Raw genomic sequence first — 17,670 nt, 5'->3', positions numbered from 1 at the left:
TTCAACATTAGGTTTTGGTTAAAAGCAGTCTAAAAAAGAAAAATATTTTTGTACAAAATTAATTCAAACACTATGATATATTAATTTGGTAACAGGCAATCGGTATTATGAAGTTTAGTACATTAGTTAATATAGTAAAATTGAACAGTGTCTAAGTAAATCTTGACAAAATAACCCAAACAAGACAGAATTATATAACCAACCTGCAATGTACAAGAAGTAAAAGATAGCCATTTGATACTTGATAAGGTTGCTAACAAACTGATACAAAAATTATCAAACTAAATGGCTGATAATTTTTTCAATTCCTCCCTGGAATGCATTGCTTTATCAAATTAGATTCAATACATAGAACATAATTGTAAAAGTAATTAAGTAAAAAACTTACTTGTAGGAAATGATCTTTAGTGTCTTAAAAACAGATACAGAAGAATGACCCTGAAAAAGTTTAAAAATTAAATGTCACCAAAATCCAACTGATTTGTACTAGAATAGATCATCTTCAAACTCTTAAACACCATCACTTTATATCATATTATATATAATCCAAATCAATGTACAATTTATTTATTTATTTACTTTGCAAGAGGGGGTTATAAACATTTTATAACAGACCTAATTTTACTATTATCATAGTCAAATTAAACCTTAAAACAAAATTCAAGAGGGCAAGAACTACGAAGCACTTACTTTGTTCTCGACGGAGAAATTGATGAAGTTAGTATCAACCAAAACACGATAAGGCGGTCCCAAGGAGGTGTTGTGTGTATAGAAAAAAGCTGAAGAAACGTTCGGCCCGGTCCATATAACAATCAACAAAATTGGAAATGAACTAATAAAATGAGAACCGAGAAGAAGATGGAAAAAAGAGCTGAGTGAGGGTTTTGGCTTACCGATTGGTTGTGACAGAGGAGTGTGACTGTGTCGCAGCAGATGGTCGAGTCTATAGCGATGCAACAGATGGTCGGGTCCGGCGATGTAGAGATGGTTGGGTTTTGATTTGTTGAAAATTTAGGGTTAGGGGGAAAATTTTAGAGGAAAAACTTAAGGTTTTTCGGGTATAACTTTAAGGATAAAATGGTTGAAAAAAAATGATGTCGTTTTGGTAGAAAACTGAATTTCGTTTGTGGCATTTCTAACAAAGCGCCACTAAATACAAAGCACAAAATGGCGCCATTTTACTAACACCTAACACATATTTATTGCATTTTTGGCTAAAAAGCCGGTAATGCATAGCCTATTGCGGCGTTTTGGACAAAACACCACTAATAACACGGATAAAACGGTGTCATTTTATGGACTCGTAATACACATTTGTGGCGTTTTATAGAAGCGCCACTAAATACAAAGAACAAAACAGCATCGTTTTGCTAACACTTAACACATATTTGTGGCGTTTTTGGAAAACGCCACTAATAACAACGATAAATGGTGTCGTTTTACTAACACCTAACACATATTTGCGGCATTTTTGGCTAAAACGCCGGTAATGCATAGCCTATTGCGACGTTTTGGACAAAATGCCACTAACAAAAAGGATAAAACGGCATCATTTTATGGACTCATAATACACATTTGTGGCATTTTATAAAAGCACCACTAAATACAAAGAATAAAACAGCGCCATTTTGCTAACACTTAACACATTTTGCAGCGTTTTTTGGCGAAACGCCACTAATAACAAGGCCAAACGTTGTTGTTTCGAGAACTCCTAATACATATTTGCGGCGTTTTTAACAAAGCGCCACTAAGAATAAAGCATAAAACGGTGTCGTTTTACTAACACTTAACACATGCTTGCGGAGTTTTTGGCTCAAATGTCGGTATTGCATAGCCTATTGTGGCGTTTTGGACAAAATGCCACTATTGTTCAACTTAATTAAAATTTGATTCACGTTATACCCTAATCTAGATATGAGCCAAATTTTAATGCCCAAGCTAACAAGTAAAATGACAGAAGAATGTAATTGATAAGACACTTATTATTTGGTGACTCAAATAAAACATTTTAGAACAACTAAATTAGAATGCTAACCATAATTTAAGAGAGATAATTATGAATTCAAAAAAAAATATTTTTCATAAACCTAAAAATAAACATGAAATATATGTTGAATTGAAAAGGAAAATTAATATTTTTATATATTACTCTTTCATTTGTGAAATGCATCATTTTGCCATTTCACTTTTTATTCCTCTTTTATTGTTTGTGAAATTTATTATCAGGGTTTTGAGTTTTAAGGTTTATGGTCTGGGGTTTAAAGGTTTAAGAATTTAGTTTCTAGAGTTTAAGGTTTTAGGGTTTAAGGGTTTACAGTTCATGGGTTAGGATTTAGGGGTTAGGCTTTAGATTTTAGGGTTTAGGTGTTAAGGTTTAGGGATTAGGCTTTAGAGTTTAGGGATTAAGGGCTGAAATTAAATTGTAAGTAAAAATGCAATCTGATCATTTTTATAACATATATTTTTATAATTTTGAAATGATTAAATCAATTTTTTCCATTTTTCGAGGGATAAAGTGCAATTTTACCTTTAAAATTTTAAGAAATTTCTAAAGGCCTAAAAGGATAATTTTTCATTTTATGGGGGCTGAGACCCTTTCAACCCCCTAGTTATGCCCCTAAATATATATTAATTATAGGGTTTAAGATTTAATTGAATATGATTTACTTGAGATTTTAAAAACTCAAATTCAAGTTGGATTTGTAATTTGAGACGTAAAGTTTTATTTAAGTTGGATTCAATTTTATAAGATTCAAAATAAAAATCAAGGCATTCAAAAGTAGTTGATTAAGTTTGATTAAGTAGATGAGCTCATCTGCTTCCACGAGGTGGGCCTTTCTTCCTAGATGTGGCTATTGTTTACGTTGACGGAGATCAGCGAGGGGTGGTTCAGTCGATTTAACTTCTGTGGCCTTGTTCTGTCTCGATGAAGAAATAGAGCTTTTTTTGCACTATTAGTTTTGGCATCTTGTTTGGGTTGAGAGCTCAATTATTTGTTTTGGGGCTTTTGATGTTTGTTTGGTTTCTCGGGACTGATGTAGTTTTGTTGCCCCTGGTTTCTTGGCTAGGCCATTTTGTCTCTCTTGTTAATGGAAGTTAGTTTTCTACCGCTCCAATTAATATAACCATTCTACCATGCTAAGCATTCCTCTATGTAGTGCTTAATTTTTTTATTGTTCTGGCTCAGATGCAAGCGAGCACAGTTGAGCAAATTGTGAGATTGTGCTTAATTTTTTTGCGGCGTTTTTCAAAAAGTGCCGCTAATGCTCGATCTATAGCAGCGTTTTTAAAAAGCGCTGCTGATGGTCGCTAAACTAACTAAAAATTTTGACTAAAGCAAATACACCTCTCGAACACTAGAATAGTTATGGTGAGACAAGAAATATCGTATCCACAATGACTAAAAGTACTAGTAATTACTATCTTTTTATTATCTAACCTAAGAATTAGAGGGACGTTTTTAAACTAAGATTAACTATCTAATTAACTAAGAACCGATAGAGATAAAAGTTGGAAAATACTTTTAGAAAACCAATGGAGAAGACAATACCAAGGAAGAATCCACCTAGACTTCACTTATCACTTTTGAATTAGACAATTTATTTACTTGACTTAATCCGTAGAAATCCCTATTTATGTTAATATCTCTCTCAAGACTAAAACCAACTGACTCTAGGTTGATTAATTGAAATCTCTTTCTAATTAAAACCCCTATTGTCGCATTAACTCGATCTATGGATTCCCTTATAAGATTTGACTCTAATCCGGCAACTCCGCTTAATTATGGGAGATTTATTCTTAAACAGGGATTTTTCCTCCATTGAATAAGCACATCAAAACTTGGATCAATATCCTGGAACATTAAAGCAGGAATTAAAACTCATAATTAAGAATACAAACAAGTATTTATCATATAATTCAAATAATAATAAGACTTGTCTTAGGTTTCATGTTCCCTAGGTATCTAGGGAATTTAGTTCGTAATTGTCGAAACCATCTTTTTTTGAAAAAACAAGGATCGACTTTGGTTTTGAAAATGAAAACAAACATGGGAATCACCACCAATCCTTTTCATTTAGGTGTGATAGGTTCACCTAGAAATTTGATCATTTCAATAAAACATTTTGATTTACTAAAACAACGATTTTGGTCAACGAAATTTGAGAAAAACGGGTTGCGGAGTCGGTTACGTACGAGGAAGGATTAGCACCCTCGTAACGCCCAAAATTGGTACCTAATTGATTAATTAATGTCTTAATGTCAAAATTTAAAGCTATCTTTACAATATGGTTCCTTTTAAAACATTTGAATGGCTTAAGTTGGTCGTCAAAATTCTTTTGTTTCAAAGGTATACAGCATCACATCCAGCACGATAGGACACGGTCCTCTATACTCTCGAAAACACAATAAATTTATGACTTCCAAAAATTTATATGTTGAAAATCACAAAAGGATGCCAAATTATTTAGTCTAACGAAGAACCGAAACCCAGCGCGGTAGGGCACGATTCCTCGAACTTTCAAACATTGAACATTGCCTTGCTTTAAAATTTATAAAACACGAGTGAAATACTAAAGGAATATTCAATTATTTGGAACGAACCAAAAATCGAAACCCAGCACGATAGGGCACGATTCCCCGAATTCCCAAACATTAAACATTGCCTTGTTTTAGGAAATTATTTTTTTGTAGGAATTTAGATAAAATTAATGAAACATTTAAAAACGATATACGTTTTAATTTATCATGTTTTAAAGAAAAAAAATCATTTGCAACATGAATGGGGTTATACTCGACGGATAATGGTAATGTGACAAATTTGACATAATAATAACGTAGCATACAAAATACAACATAATATATAACATTGATATCAATAAACTGAAATATTAATATGCATAGATAATAATAATAATAATAATGATAATGGAAACAATAATGTAAAAAAAATGATAATCATCAACAAACAACAATAATAATGATAAGAATAATAATAATCGTACGATTAAAAATGCAAAGATCGAGAAAAATAATAATGTAATAACAAAATCTGAAACTTTTAAAAAAGGATATAAATAAATGGTAAAATAAAGTAAAATAAATGTATGTGAAGAAAAAAGAATGAATAAATGAATATAGAAGAAATATAATAGTAATAAATGATCTAAAGCTTGGAGTTAAAAAAGGTACGAATAAATAAATAATAATAAAATGATAATAAAAATAATGATGATGATAAAAACCTAAAGTTTAAAAACTATACAAAGGATATAAATAAATAAAATAATAACGAGAGTAAAAATAAAATACGATTATTTAAAAAACAATAATGAAAATAATATAATAAATGGAAATATAACAACAATAGGAATAGATAAAAAAATTAGATAAATAATAGTAGTTTTAGAATAAGAAAATAAATAGAAATAGAAATATAATAATAATAGTAATAGTATATCAAATTAGTCTAATAATAATAACCAGTAGGTAAAAAGAAAATAATAGTGGCAACAATAATGTTAAATTGGTTAATATAATAATAACAATACCACATAAGTAAAAAGAAAATATAATAATAATAATAATAATAATATCAAATTTAAACATTTAAAATATATATATTGGTAAAACAAATATACAACCTATGTATTTTAAAAGGTAAAATAATAATATATAAATGAGTATATATAATATTAAATTTGAATATTCTAAGAATAGAATTAATAAATAAATAAAATAACAGAAACAATAACTAAATAAATAACATGAAAGGGTAAGCGAATAATTAAATCTAACAAGCAAAACATTAAATTTAAAATATAAAAGAAACGCAAATCGTTAAATTTAAAATATATAAAAACGAATAAGGACATAACAAATAAACAAGTGTAAAATTAAATAAAATTTCTCATTTAGTGGGCTGAGGACTAAATTATAATTTAAAGAAATTTAGTATAGATTTAAAAATAAAAATAAAAATAACAGACTGAAGGGCCAGGATGGAACGCGCGCAAAGATACAGGGACTAAATGAGAAAAATTCCCATGTCCACAAAACGACATTGTCCCAATGTACACATTTAAAAAGCTTCAAGGACCAGATTGAAACAACGATTAAATTTTCAAGCCAAATTAAAAAAATAAAAGAAAGATATAACTAGGACGAGATTGCATAGCAATAAAAATGCGGAAGGACCTAGGGAGCAAATTGCCCCTTTATTAAAAACACGCGAATCCTTCCCCGGGTCGGGTCACTCGCGCGGGTCTCCCTTTAAAACGACGTCGTTTTGTACTTTAAAATCTTAAGTGAAACGAGGCCGTTTTACAAAGGTTACTTAAACCAATTTTTGTTTTAAAAAAATCATTTTGTCCTTTGAAAACAAAAAAAAACAAAAAAAAACTCTCCTCCTTTGCTCTGCCTAGGGATTTCCGGCCTTGCTCCGGTATAATCTGCTGCCGCACACGCCGCCATCGGCGCCACCGTATACGGCGGTCAGAGAGCCAAAAAACCTCCACTTTCAGGCGAATAAAAAGGTAAACTTCTTCTCCTTCTTTTTCTTCTTTTATTTTTGTATATATATATATAAGAAATAAAAAAATAAAAGAAAATCAAAACAAAAGAAAATAGATGAAATAGATCAAAGCAATAGAAGTCACCTTCTGAAAACTATTTTCTATTTTTTTATTCAAGCTTTTTTATTGATTTTTTATCCCCCTCACCCTTTTTACATTGGTGTTCTCAGCTTATATGGCCAGAAAATATAATATATTTATGCCTTGTTTGCTTTTGCTGCTTCTTTGGTCTTCTTTGTGTCTGTTTTCGCTTGTTTGCAGGTCTGTGGTAGCATTGCAGCGGAGAAGGTGCTGACACCACGTGAGGAGCCTCGCGGCGCAAAGGCTAGGTGTTAGGGTTTTCCAATCCAAAAATTTTGTTTAAGTTTTGGGCCATGGGCCTTCTATTTTTTTGGGTTAGGCTTTGGGTTTTGTCTTGGGCTATAGGTTTTTTTAATTTGAACTATAATGGACTGTTTATTTATTTTGGATTTTGGTTTTTATTGATTTGGGCTCGGGCCGGTCAAAATAGGCCTGTTACAATAATGATAGGGGAAAACATCTCAAAATTTGGAAAACAATAAACATAAAGAAACCCAAAACTTCGGTAGAAATTGAATGGAGATCTTCAGTCTTGAAGTAATCCTGCTTCCGAGCTGATTCTGATGGCTGTCTTCGACTATTCTCTGCCTATGACTCTCCGTCTCTCTTGATCCTCTTCTAGCGTGTTTATATAGACTTTAGAATGCTCAAAGTACCCCAAAATTAGCCTTTTCCGAATAGAATTAGACTTGGGCTCGACAGGGACACGACCGTGTGCCACGCCCTTCTGAAGGTGCTCAGGTAGTGTGCAATTCTGACGTGTTTAATGTCGATTCGGTCATGACACACTGGCGTGTGGCCTATCAGTGTGAAAGTGTCTAGGCCATGTGGAACACTGAAATCAGCCTATTTTGTTCGTTTTTGGCTCGTTTCCTGCTCTTTTCACTTTCATATGCTCTCTTGAGTATAAAACATGAAATTAAAGGATTAGGAGCATCGGATTCAATAAAACTAATGATAAATCATCCATAAATATACCAAGCATGGGATAAAAATATGTATATATTATGGTTTATCAGCCGCTAATGCCACTAAAGCTCAACATAAAACGATAGCGTTGTGGTTAATTTCTTTGCGGCGTTTTTCAAAAAGGCTAATGCTTGATCTATAGTGGCATTTTTAAAAAAGCGCCGCTAACGCTCGACTTATAACGGTGTTTTTTAAAAATCTCCGCTAATGTTCAGTCTATAATGGCGTTTTTTAAAAACCCCACTAATGCCACTAAAGCTCAACATAAAACGACGGCATTGTGCTTAATTTTTTTGCGGTGTTTTTCAAAAAGCACCGCTAATGGTCGACCTATAGCAGCATTTTTTAAGAAGCGCCGCTAATGCTCGACCTATAGTGGTGTTTTTTAAAAAGCACTGCTAATACTCTATCTGTGGCGACATTTTTTATCCAAACGCCGCTAAAAACCTGTTTTGCTGTAGTGACAATTTAATGCGATTTGTGACCATTGAAAGATTAAATGTCATAAACAAGAGTTTTGTTAGAAACTTATTTGGTTTCCTCCTGACTTTAAGTTTACAAAGAAAAAACCTCAGGCATCTACTGCTACTAATGTTTTCACAATTGAAGGTTTTGTTAAGAATGTTGCACCATCCATTGCTTCACGGACAACACCTATCTTCACTCATGTATAGTATCAGCAGATATTGACTTACTTGGGAATGAGTCATTTTCTTTAGGAGTAGAAGCACACATGGCAAGTATGGTTACTGTAACATGTTCCTTTCAGTGGATTTTGGATCTGGGGCAACAAACCATACGATATATCATGCTCAGTATCTTGATGGTCTTGTTTCATGTGCTTCACGTCCTTCTTTGGTTCAATTTCCCACTGGAAAGTTCATTCCTATTAAACATACTAGTTCTTACACTTTATTTCTATCAGCTCAATTTACTAATGTGTTTCATGTATCTGATTTTAATTTCCATTTATATAAATTAAACTACTTTGTTTCTTTTTACCCTTATTTTTGTATTCTTCTTAACCTTTGCTATAGACAAGTCAAGATGACTGGTAAAAAGCAAAATGGTTTCTACATTTTTTTCCTCCCAACATCACACGTCTCCCTCATCCCTTTGTCGTATCTTATCCCAATATGATCATATTTTATCTCACAGTAACCATTACATATTCCTTCATGAAAAGTCAATTACTATCAAATAGTAATCAAGTCATTTATCACAAAGACAAATGACTCATGACTACATTTACTTTTCATCTATCATGTAATACCAATTAGAGGATATCATTTAACCATTAATTGGGCCATGAATTCTACTATTGTGAATTATGCTACATACTGCAGTAGTTATATACTTAACGCACCAGCTTTCGATTCCTTATCTATTTGAACTCAAGCTTTTACTTACTTTAAAGTATATGAGTCATGCATACATAGTCCATCCACTCAGGATTAAGGTATGTCACACTATAAATGTCACAAGTGAATAAATTCATAAATGGATCTAGGACTTATTCTCCTTGTGTCATGTCCGATGTATTGTCAGTCTAGTCAGCCACATCTAGTCTCTATCTTTTAAGAGTCATCCACTTCGATACTCAAGACAAGGCATCTCCTCAATTGGACTTGATATATGGCATATTAGTCTTTCAATAGGTTTTCTCATTTCTGATTAGACTTAAGACATGTTTAGGTTCATTTACTAATATAAATTGCCTTTTCATATTACAATCCAACCACATAATACCGTTTAGTACTAGTTAAACGTTAGATAACCAATAAGTCAATATTTGCTTCCATTTTGTTGTACGTGTAAAAACCATTTAGGAAAATATAAAAAGGATATTAATGTAATTAATGGATATCATTATTAAACCAATTTGTTTGAAAAATACAAGTATACAAAATGAATATAGTATACTTAGGGCACCAGATCCAACAATCTTTTCAGAGTCAATGCTCATTTTTCCTTACTTTATCTTGATTTGTGGGATCATTATAAAGCTCCAACAAATACTGGTCATCCCTTTTTTATTACTTTAGTTGATGATTTTACACGCATGACATGGATTTATCTTCTTACTCTTAAAAGTGACACCATTGTCCTTTTGTAACAGTTTATTGCTATGGTTCAAACATAATTTTCAATGAAGATTAAGATTTTTTGGAGAAAATAGAACAGAGTTTTTCAATCTAAGTGTCCATCCTTTTTCTCATCTTTGGGAATTATACATCAAAGTTCTTGTATTACCACTCCTCAACAAAACAACATTATCGAACGCAAACACCATCATTTGTTAGATGTTTCATTAGCCATTAAATTTTAGTCCAATGTTCCTACTAGGATTAGGGTGGGTGTGTTTTACTTGCCTACTATACTGTTAACTGATTACTAATTTCAACATTAAAGTGGAAAAGTACCTTTGAAATGTTATATAATAAAACCCCAAATTTGTGACATGTAAGAGTTTTTGTTATCTTTGTTCTGCTAAGAACCCTCATATTCAGGATAAATTAGCCGTTCATTTGATTCCTTTGGTTCTTACGAGTCACTCCATTGTTCAAAAAGGTTATATTTTGCTTAATATTGAGACTAAATGTTTGTCTATAAATCGTGATGTTACTTTCATGAATTTTTTTCTTTTAACTTCCCCATCCACACTAATACACTAAACTAACTATAAATACGACAAAGGCAAGCGCACCTATCGAACAATTGTATAGCTATGGTGAGTAGGGAATATTGTATCCATGAGAACTAAAAGTACTAGTAATTACCTTTTTCTATGATTTAGCTGAAAAATTGGAGTGATTTAGTGTCCTTGAACAGTATGGGCCAATAAAAACCTGATTCAAGCGTTTTATATGCTGTTTTAATTCCACTGTAATGTCCTCATGTCGGTCCTAAGTGGCAATGTTCCAAGATTTTATTCACTTCTGATTTTGTAACACACCTTCGAATTACTTGATCTGCACATAGATGAAAAAGAAAAGGGTCCTCCCAAAAATAATTTTTCTCATCGGTAAAGAATGGCTTCTTTTGATGATGTGTCAACCTTTTTGGTAAGATGTTAGCGGCTAAGTAATTCGTGATATCTACAAACCAAGGGACATCAGAATCGGTTATAACCATGAGTTGTTCCTCAGGAAACGAGTCATTTATCTCGTTCTCATTAAGCTCCTTGAGGTAGGGATTCTCTAGTCATGAAAGGTGATCTGCTGCAAGATTTTCAACTCCGTTCTTATCTTGGATTTCAATATCGAACTCTTGCAATAATAAAATCCACCTTATAAGTCGAGGTTTTTCATTCGATTTAGTTAGAAGATAGTAAAGAGCAGAATGGTCAGTGTAAACAACAACTTTAGATAATATTAAATATGGTCTAAATTTATCGAATGCAAAAACCACAGCTAGCAATTCTTTTTCTGTGGTAGTGTAATTTTCTTATTCATCTATCAAAGTCTTGCTAGCATAATAGACTGGTTGAAAATGTTTGTCTCTTCTCTGTCCAAGAACTACACCTACTGCAAAATCACTCGCACCACAAAATAGTTCAAAGGGTAAATTCCAATCAACTGCAACCACAATCAAGGCATTAATTAATTTTTCCTTAAGAGTATTAAATGTTTCTAAGCATTCTTGACTAAAATTGAATGGCACATAGTTTTCTAGCAGACTATTTAAGGGCTTAGCTATTTAGAAAAATCTTTGATAAATCTTTTATAAAATTCAGCATGCCCTAAAAAGTTTCAAATAGCCTTAACTAAACTAGGAGGAGGTAGTTTTTCGATGGTTTCAATGTTTGTTCTATTAACCTCAATCCCTTTATTAAAAATTTTATTGCCCAACACAATCCCTTCTCAAACCATGAAATGACATTTTTTTCAATTAAGTACAAGATTTTTTTCCTCACATCTCATTAAAACTCATTTTAAATTTTTAAGAAAAAGATGAAAAGAATTATCGAATACTGAGAATTCGTCCATAAATACCTCCATAATGTCTTCTACAAGTTCAACAAAGATTGCTAACATGCAACGCTGAAAAGTAGTAGGAGCATTACATAATCCAAAGGCATCCTTCGATAAGAAAATGTACCATATGGACATATAAATGTAGTTTTTTTCTTAATCCTTGGGAGCTATCAGGATTTGGAAATAGCTAGAAAGTCCATCTAGGAAACAATAATACATGTGACCAGATAATCTCTCCAACATTTGATCTATGAATAATAGAGGAAAATGATATTTCCTTGTGGCGTTGTTCAACTTCCTATACTCAATACAAACTCTCCATCCCGTGACTGTTCTCGTTTTTCTCGTTGGCCATAACAGTCATGCTTCCTTTCTTAGGAACAACTTGCACAGGATTCACCCAAGCACTTTCAAAAATAGGATAAAATAACTCCAGCATCTAGAAGTTTAATTACCTCAACCTTAACAACTTCCTTTATGTTAGGATTTAACCTTCTTTGAGCTTGCACACATGGTTTGTACTCATCTTCCATTAAAATTTTATGGGTGCAAAAAGAAGCATTGATCCCTTTTATGTCAGAATCTTTCAGGCTATAGCTTTTTTATGTTCCTTCAACACTTGGAATAACTCATCTTTCTCATTTGGCTTTAAATCTGAAGCAATAATTACTGGTAATGTAGAATTATCTCTAAGAAATGCATACACTAAGTGATTTGGTGATTGCTTTAGTTCCAATTTGGGAGGTTATTCAATAGGGGGTCTTACTTTTAATTCCTTGTTTACCTCAATGTCCTCATAATTTTTCTATCTCAGTGAAGACTCGTTTGAATCTAAATCAATTTTCACCCCACTTATCACCTCATCATCGCCATCTACCTTCTCTTCTTGAATATGACAGTTCCAACGTGTCCTTATGAACAATTTCCTGCAATGAATCTTGAATAACATGATCAATAGACCAATAAAATAATAGAATCATCTTGTTCTTTAGAGAATCGGATGTCATCATAGATTTTAAAAGTGATTTCTTCATCACCTACCCTAAGCACAAGTTTACCATCACCTACATCAATGACAACCTTAGCAGCAGCTAAAAAGGGACGACCTAAAATTAAAGGCACCTTACTACCCTCATCCATGTCAAGCACAACAAAATCAATAAGGAATATGAATTTATCTACCTTCACAAGTACATTTTCAATTATACCTGTAATAACCCGTTTCTGCCCTGGCCCATAATTAAATAAAACCCAGAAACAAAAAATAAATAAACAAAGGAATGTTTATTATAGTCCGTTTACAATACATGGCCCACTAACCCGTAGGCCCAAAATCAGATACCTAAAACTACCCAGCAGACCTATTACACCCAGACCCAAAGCATACAAGGCCCAAGAGGCTCAAATTGTTAATGGAAAGCAGGAAGGCCTAGGGTTTCAGAAACCCTAGGCGCCGCAAGCAGACACGCCTCTCCACTTTCCCTGTAACTCTGGCCCCGAGTCACGTCGTTTCATCTCTCGTCGATCCAGCTACCCTCCATCAATGCCGCAAGCCTGTGCGCAGTCAGTGCCTAGTCTGTCGTCACCATCGTCAAGCCTCCATCACCGTCGGATTTTTCGGTGTTACCTGCAAAAGAAGGAAAGCAACAACAGCAAACAAACAAAACAAATATGGAAAGAAATAAAGGATTTCTTCCCAAAATGTAATAGAAACAGTGGCTATAAAAGCCTCCTTTGTAACCTGTAAACGGGGGGAGATTTTGAACGAGGAATACAAAAGCCAAATACATACAGTTTCTTAAAGGAGATATACCTTTACCTTTTCATTTTTTTTCCTCTCTAAATACATGCAAATACCATTAAAATAAATAAAAAGCAAATTTACCTTTGAAATCGCTTCGAAAAATCGAAACTTTGGGCTTCTGAACCCCGTACAGGGCGGGGTCAGCGACGGCGCGTGGGCGCATGAGTCCGATGACCAGGGTTCGGCTCGAGGGAAGCCGGAGCCCGGAGAACTGCTCTCTACTCTCTTTCAGAGAGCTTTTCAAAGTTTTTTTTAAAAAACTAATAACTAAATGAATTTTAGGCTTAAGTTCTGATATATATAGCAGTACAAAACGGTGTCGTTTTGGCTTAGTTCAGTAAGCACTAAAACGGCACCATTTCAACAGGGGATCCGTGTGTTGACCCAATTACCCAGGGAGGATCCGCGTGTTTTTGTAAAATGGGTTAATTGCCCAATTGGTCCTCTCGCAATTTTAATATTTATAATTTCATTTTATTCATTTTTTAATTTAGCTCTAATGTTTTAATTTTGTTTTAATTTAATCCTCATAGTGACTTTAAAATTGTATTTGGAGACACGGTGTCGTTTTGGGATTAGGGCAAAATTGCCCAGTGAGTCCCTCGGCTTTAGCCCGTGTTCCAATTTGGCCCATTTTTCTTTATTTATTTGTAATTAACCCTAAATTCCTTAATTAAATTTAATTTTAATCCTTATATACCTTTAATTTAATTTTTATTTAAAATATTTTATATATATTTTTAATAAACATTAGTTATGTATATAATAATATATTATTCAATTTCTATTATTTGTAACATTATATATATAATTTTTATTATATGTTATATATTTTTATTATATTACTTATTTTATTATATTTTTATATGTAAAATATTTGTTGCATTATTATTATACATATTTCATATTATATTTCATTATATTTATTTAAGTTTTTCATTACATATACATTATCTATATTATTATCATGCATTATTAAATATTTTATTTTAATTATATATGTATAATTTAAATAATTACTCACTTTATTTTATATTTTAAATACGTGTTAAATCTTTTATATATTGTTATATTTTATTAAATGCTAGTTTCATAATGTTATTAAGTGTTGTTTGTTTGATATATTTATGTTACTACATTATTATTATTTTTTATATTATTATCACATTTGATTTGTATATGTATTTATATGTCTAATTGTATATCATGCATCGTTTTTTTATTAATTATTACTTTGTATGTTCGTATATTTCGCTTATTCATCTTCAATATATGCTATGTATATCTTAATATGTATGTTGTTATGTAACTAAGATTTGCTATATTTATGTATGTATCTAGTATAGGACATTTATATTATTGCTATCATATTATTTAAATGCATGTTTTAGCTACCTATTATTGTAATATGCTATCTTACATGTTATAATGTATATATATATGGTTCTTCATGCGTTAATTAAAAACAAGATTCAAAAGTTTTCAAAAAATAAAAAGGCAATGCTTGGTATTTGGAAACTTCAATAAAGGTAGTGCCCTAACTTACTGGGTTACGACTTTTCTCGTTGAGTTCGAAGAGTCAAGCACCCTTCTAAGTTTTTAAGGTTTTCAAAATACGAGCAACTGTCTTAGAATTTCAAAGCGTTGTGTCCTAACTTACTGGATATGGCGTTTTGTCGTTTTGAGATAGGGATTTTCAAAAAGGGCTAGCTTAGCTTTGAATGTCTTAAAAATATTGCTTCCTAACTTATTGGATGTAATATTTTGATTCATTTGATAAAAGTGAACCCTAATTTTCAAAATTAAAATATTGTAAAGTGGATTGCATCTTAAAACTTTCAAATTTCCGACATTAAAGACACTTGATAATCAATTAGGTACCAATTTTTGGGCGTTACAAGGGTGCTAACCCTTCCTCGCACGTAACCGACTCCCGAGTCCATTTTCTCAACTTTCGTAGACCAAAATTAATGTTTTAAAAAAACATTTTATAAGGTGATCCAATCACACTTAAAAAGATTGGTGGCGACTCCCGTTTTCGCTTTTCTTAAAGTCGATTCCCATTTTCCAAAACTCGATTTTAAAAATGGTTTCGACAATACCTCTAGGATATTTAATACATCTATTGGCTAATTGAATACTCATCCTAGTAGGTTTTGGTTCCCTAAGACCAAGTTGCTTGAACATTTTATAAGGCATCAAATTAATACTAGCACCCAAATCAGCTAATGCTTTCTCAATATTTAAACTACCAATAAAACAAGGAATAGTAAAACTTCTTGGATCTTTCAACTTAGTTGGCAGTTTATTTTAGAGAATAGCTAAACATTCCTCGGTGAGTTCCACAGTGGATAGTTCTTCAAACTTCCTTTTATTGGTTAATAACTCTTTTAAGAATTTTGCATATGTGGGCATCTATGAAATAGCTTCAAAAGAAAGGTAAGTTAATATGTAATTGTTTAAAAAGTTCAAGAAATTTACCAAATTGTTCATCCATGCTGTTTTTCTTCAACTTTGTCGAATATAGGATCGATGGTTTATATTCTTTAACTACTGGTGTCTGAATTTCTTCGGGTTTTACTCCTTCATCATTTTCTTATCAATATCCTGTTGCAGCTTTTTTTTGGGTTTAGCCAACACTTTCCCATTCCTCAATGTAACTGCTTTCACATGTTTTTTTGGGTTGGGATCGGTGTTACTAGGTGAATTACCTTGTTGCCTTTCTGAAACCAATTTAGCAAGTTGTTAAACCTGATTATTGAGCCTAAGAACTGATGCTTGTTGATTTGTCAAAGTTGTCTTAGTGTTTTGAAAACAAGACTCCAACACTAAAATAGATTTTTTCAGCATCTCTTTAAGGTTCGGCTTCTTCTCTGGCTAATAAGGCTACTGTAAGCCTGAAAGGGGTTGTGATTTTTGGTTTCCTTGACCACCCCATGAGAAGTTTAGGTGGTTTCTCGAACCTGTATTATAGTTATTATTATAAGGGTTATTTTGAGTTCTAGAATTTTTACCCATATAATTGATATGCTCATTCTCTATACTAAAGGGTATATATTCTAGATTATTTATTCCACCTCCATTTGCATCGCATTTCATCACCGGATTTACCTGCGTAAAAAGATATAAATCATCAAATTTCTTGTTTAATATTCTACCTGGTTTGATAACATGGTGATCGTATCTAAATTAAAGACATCGGTTGCTTTCATTGGCTTTGTCATCATAACTTGCCACTAATAATTATTCAATGACATATCCTTAATAAATTTATAAGCCTCTTTGGGTGTTTTATTATTCAGAATTCCACTAGCTACTGCGTCGATTAATTTCCTAGTTGAGGGATTCAAACCATTATAAAATGTTTGAACTTGTACCCATAGAGGTAACCTATGGTGAGGGCACCTTCTCAATAAATCCTTATACCTCTCCCATGCATCATGTAATGTTTCTAAATCGACCTTCACAAAGGAAGAGATGTCATTCCTGAACTTGGCTGTCTTAGTCGGTAAGAAGTACTTCAATAGAAAGTTCTCGATCATTTGATCTCATATAGTGATGGAACCTCGGGGTAAAGAGTACAACCACTGCTTAGCTTTGTTCCTAAATGAGAAAGGGAATAACCGTAAGCGAATAGCATCATCAGTGACACCATCAATTTTGAAAGTATCACAGATTTCTAGAAAGCTGGCCAAATGAGTATATAGATCTTCGACTTACAAACCATCAAACTAAATAAATTATTGAATCATCTAATAGTGTTTGGTGTTAGTTCAAAATTATTTGCAACAATAGTAGGTCTCACAATACTCGATTCAACCCCAGTTAAAGTGGGCTTGGCATAATCGTACATAGTACGAGGAATAAGACAAGGATTTATAGGATTTGCAGTAACTATAGGAGGTAGTTGATTATTCTGATTATCACCCACCTCCTCAGTAATAAAGGAACCTGTCAGAAGCAAACAAAAGAAAAATTAGAAAATAAAAATTAAACTAAAAAAATAAAAATTATAATAAAAATAAAAATGGATAAATTAATAAAAATCAAATGTTCCTAATATTTTAGTCTCCAAAAATGACGCCAAAAACTTAATAGTCAGTAAACTAAATATAAATATGACAAAGGCAAGCACACCTATCGAACAATCATATTAGCTATAGTGAGTAGGGAATATCGTATCCACGAGGACTAAAAGTATTAGTAATTATCCTTTTTCTATTATTTAGTCGACAAATTGGAGTGATTATGTTTAATCTAAAATTAC

The 17,670-nt window shown here is 32.3% G+C and overlaps 1 non-coding gene across 1 annotated transcript; it reads left to right on the top strand.

Moving 5' to 3' along the window:
- Positions 1-16,790: 16,790 nt before the first annotated feature.
- On the top strand, positions 16,791-16,897 carry LOC121229859 (small nucleolar RNA R71). The gene has a single exon (XR_005927814.1). It is a non-coding gene; the product is annotated as a small nucleolar RNA R71 (small nucleolar RNA).
- Positions 16,898-17,670: the final 773 nt, after the last annotated feature.

This window comes from Gossypium hirsutum, chromosome A05, assembly GCF_007990345.1.
Source record: "Gossypium hirsutum isolate 1008001.06 chromosome A05, Gossypium_hirsutum_v2.1, whole genome shotgun sequence".
Taxonomy (NCBI): domain Eukaryota; kingdom Viridiplantae; phylum Streptophyta; class Magnoliopsida; order Malvales; family Malvaceae; genus Gossypium; species Gossypium hirsutum.
The sequence above is the reverse complement of the archived record's forward strand: the minus strand, read 5'-3'. Positions and strand labels throughout refer to the sequence as shown.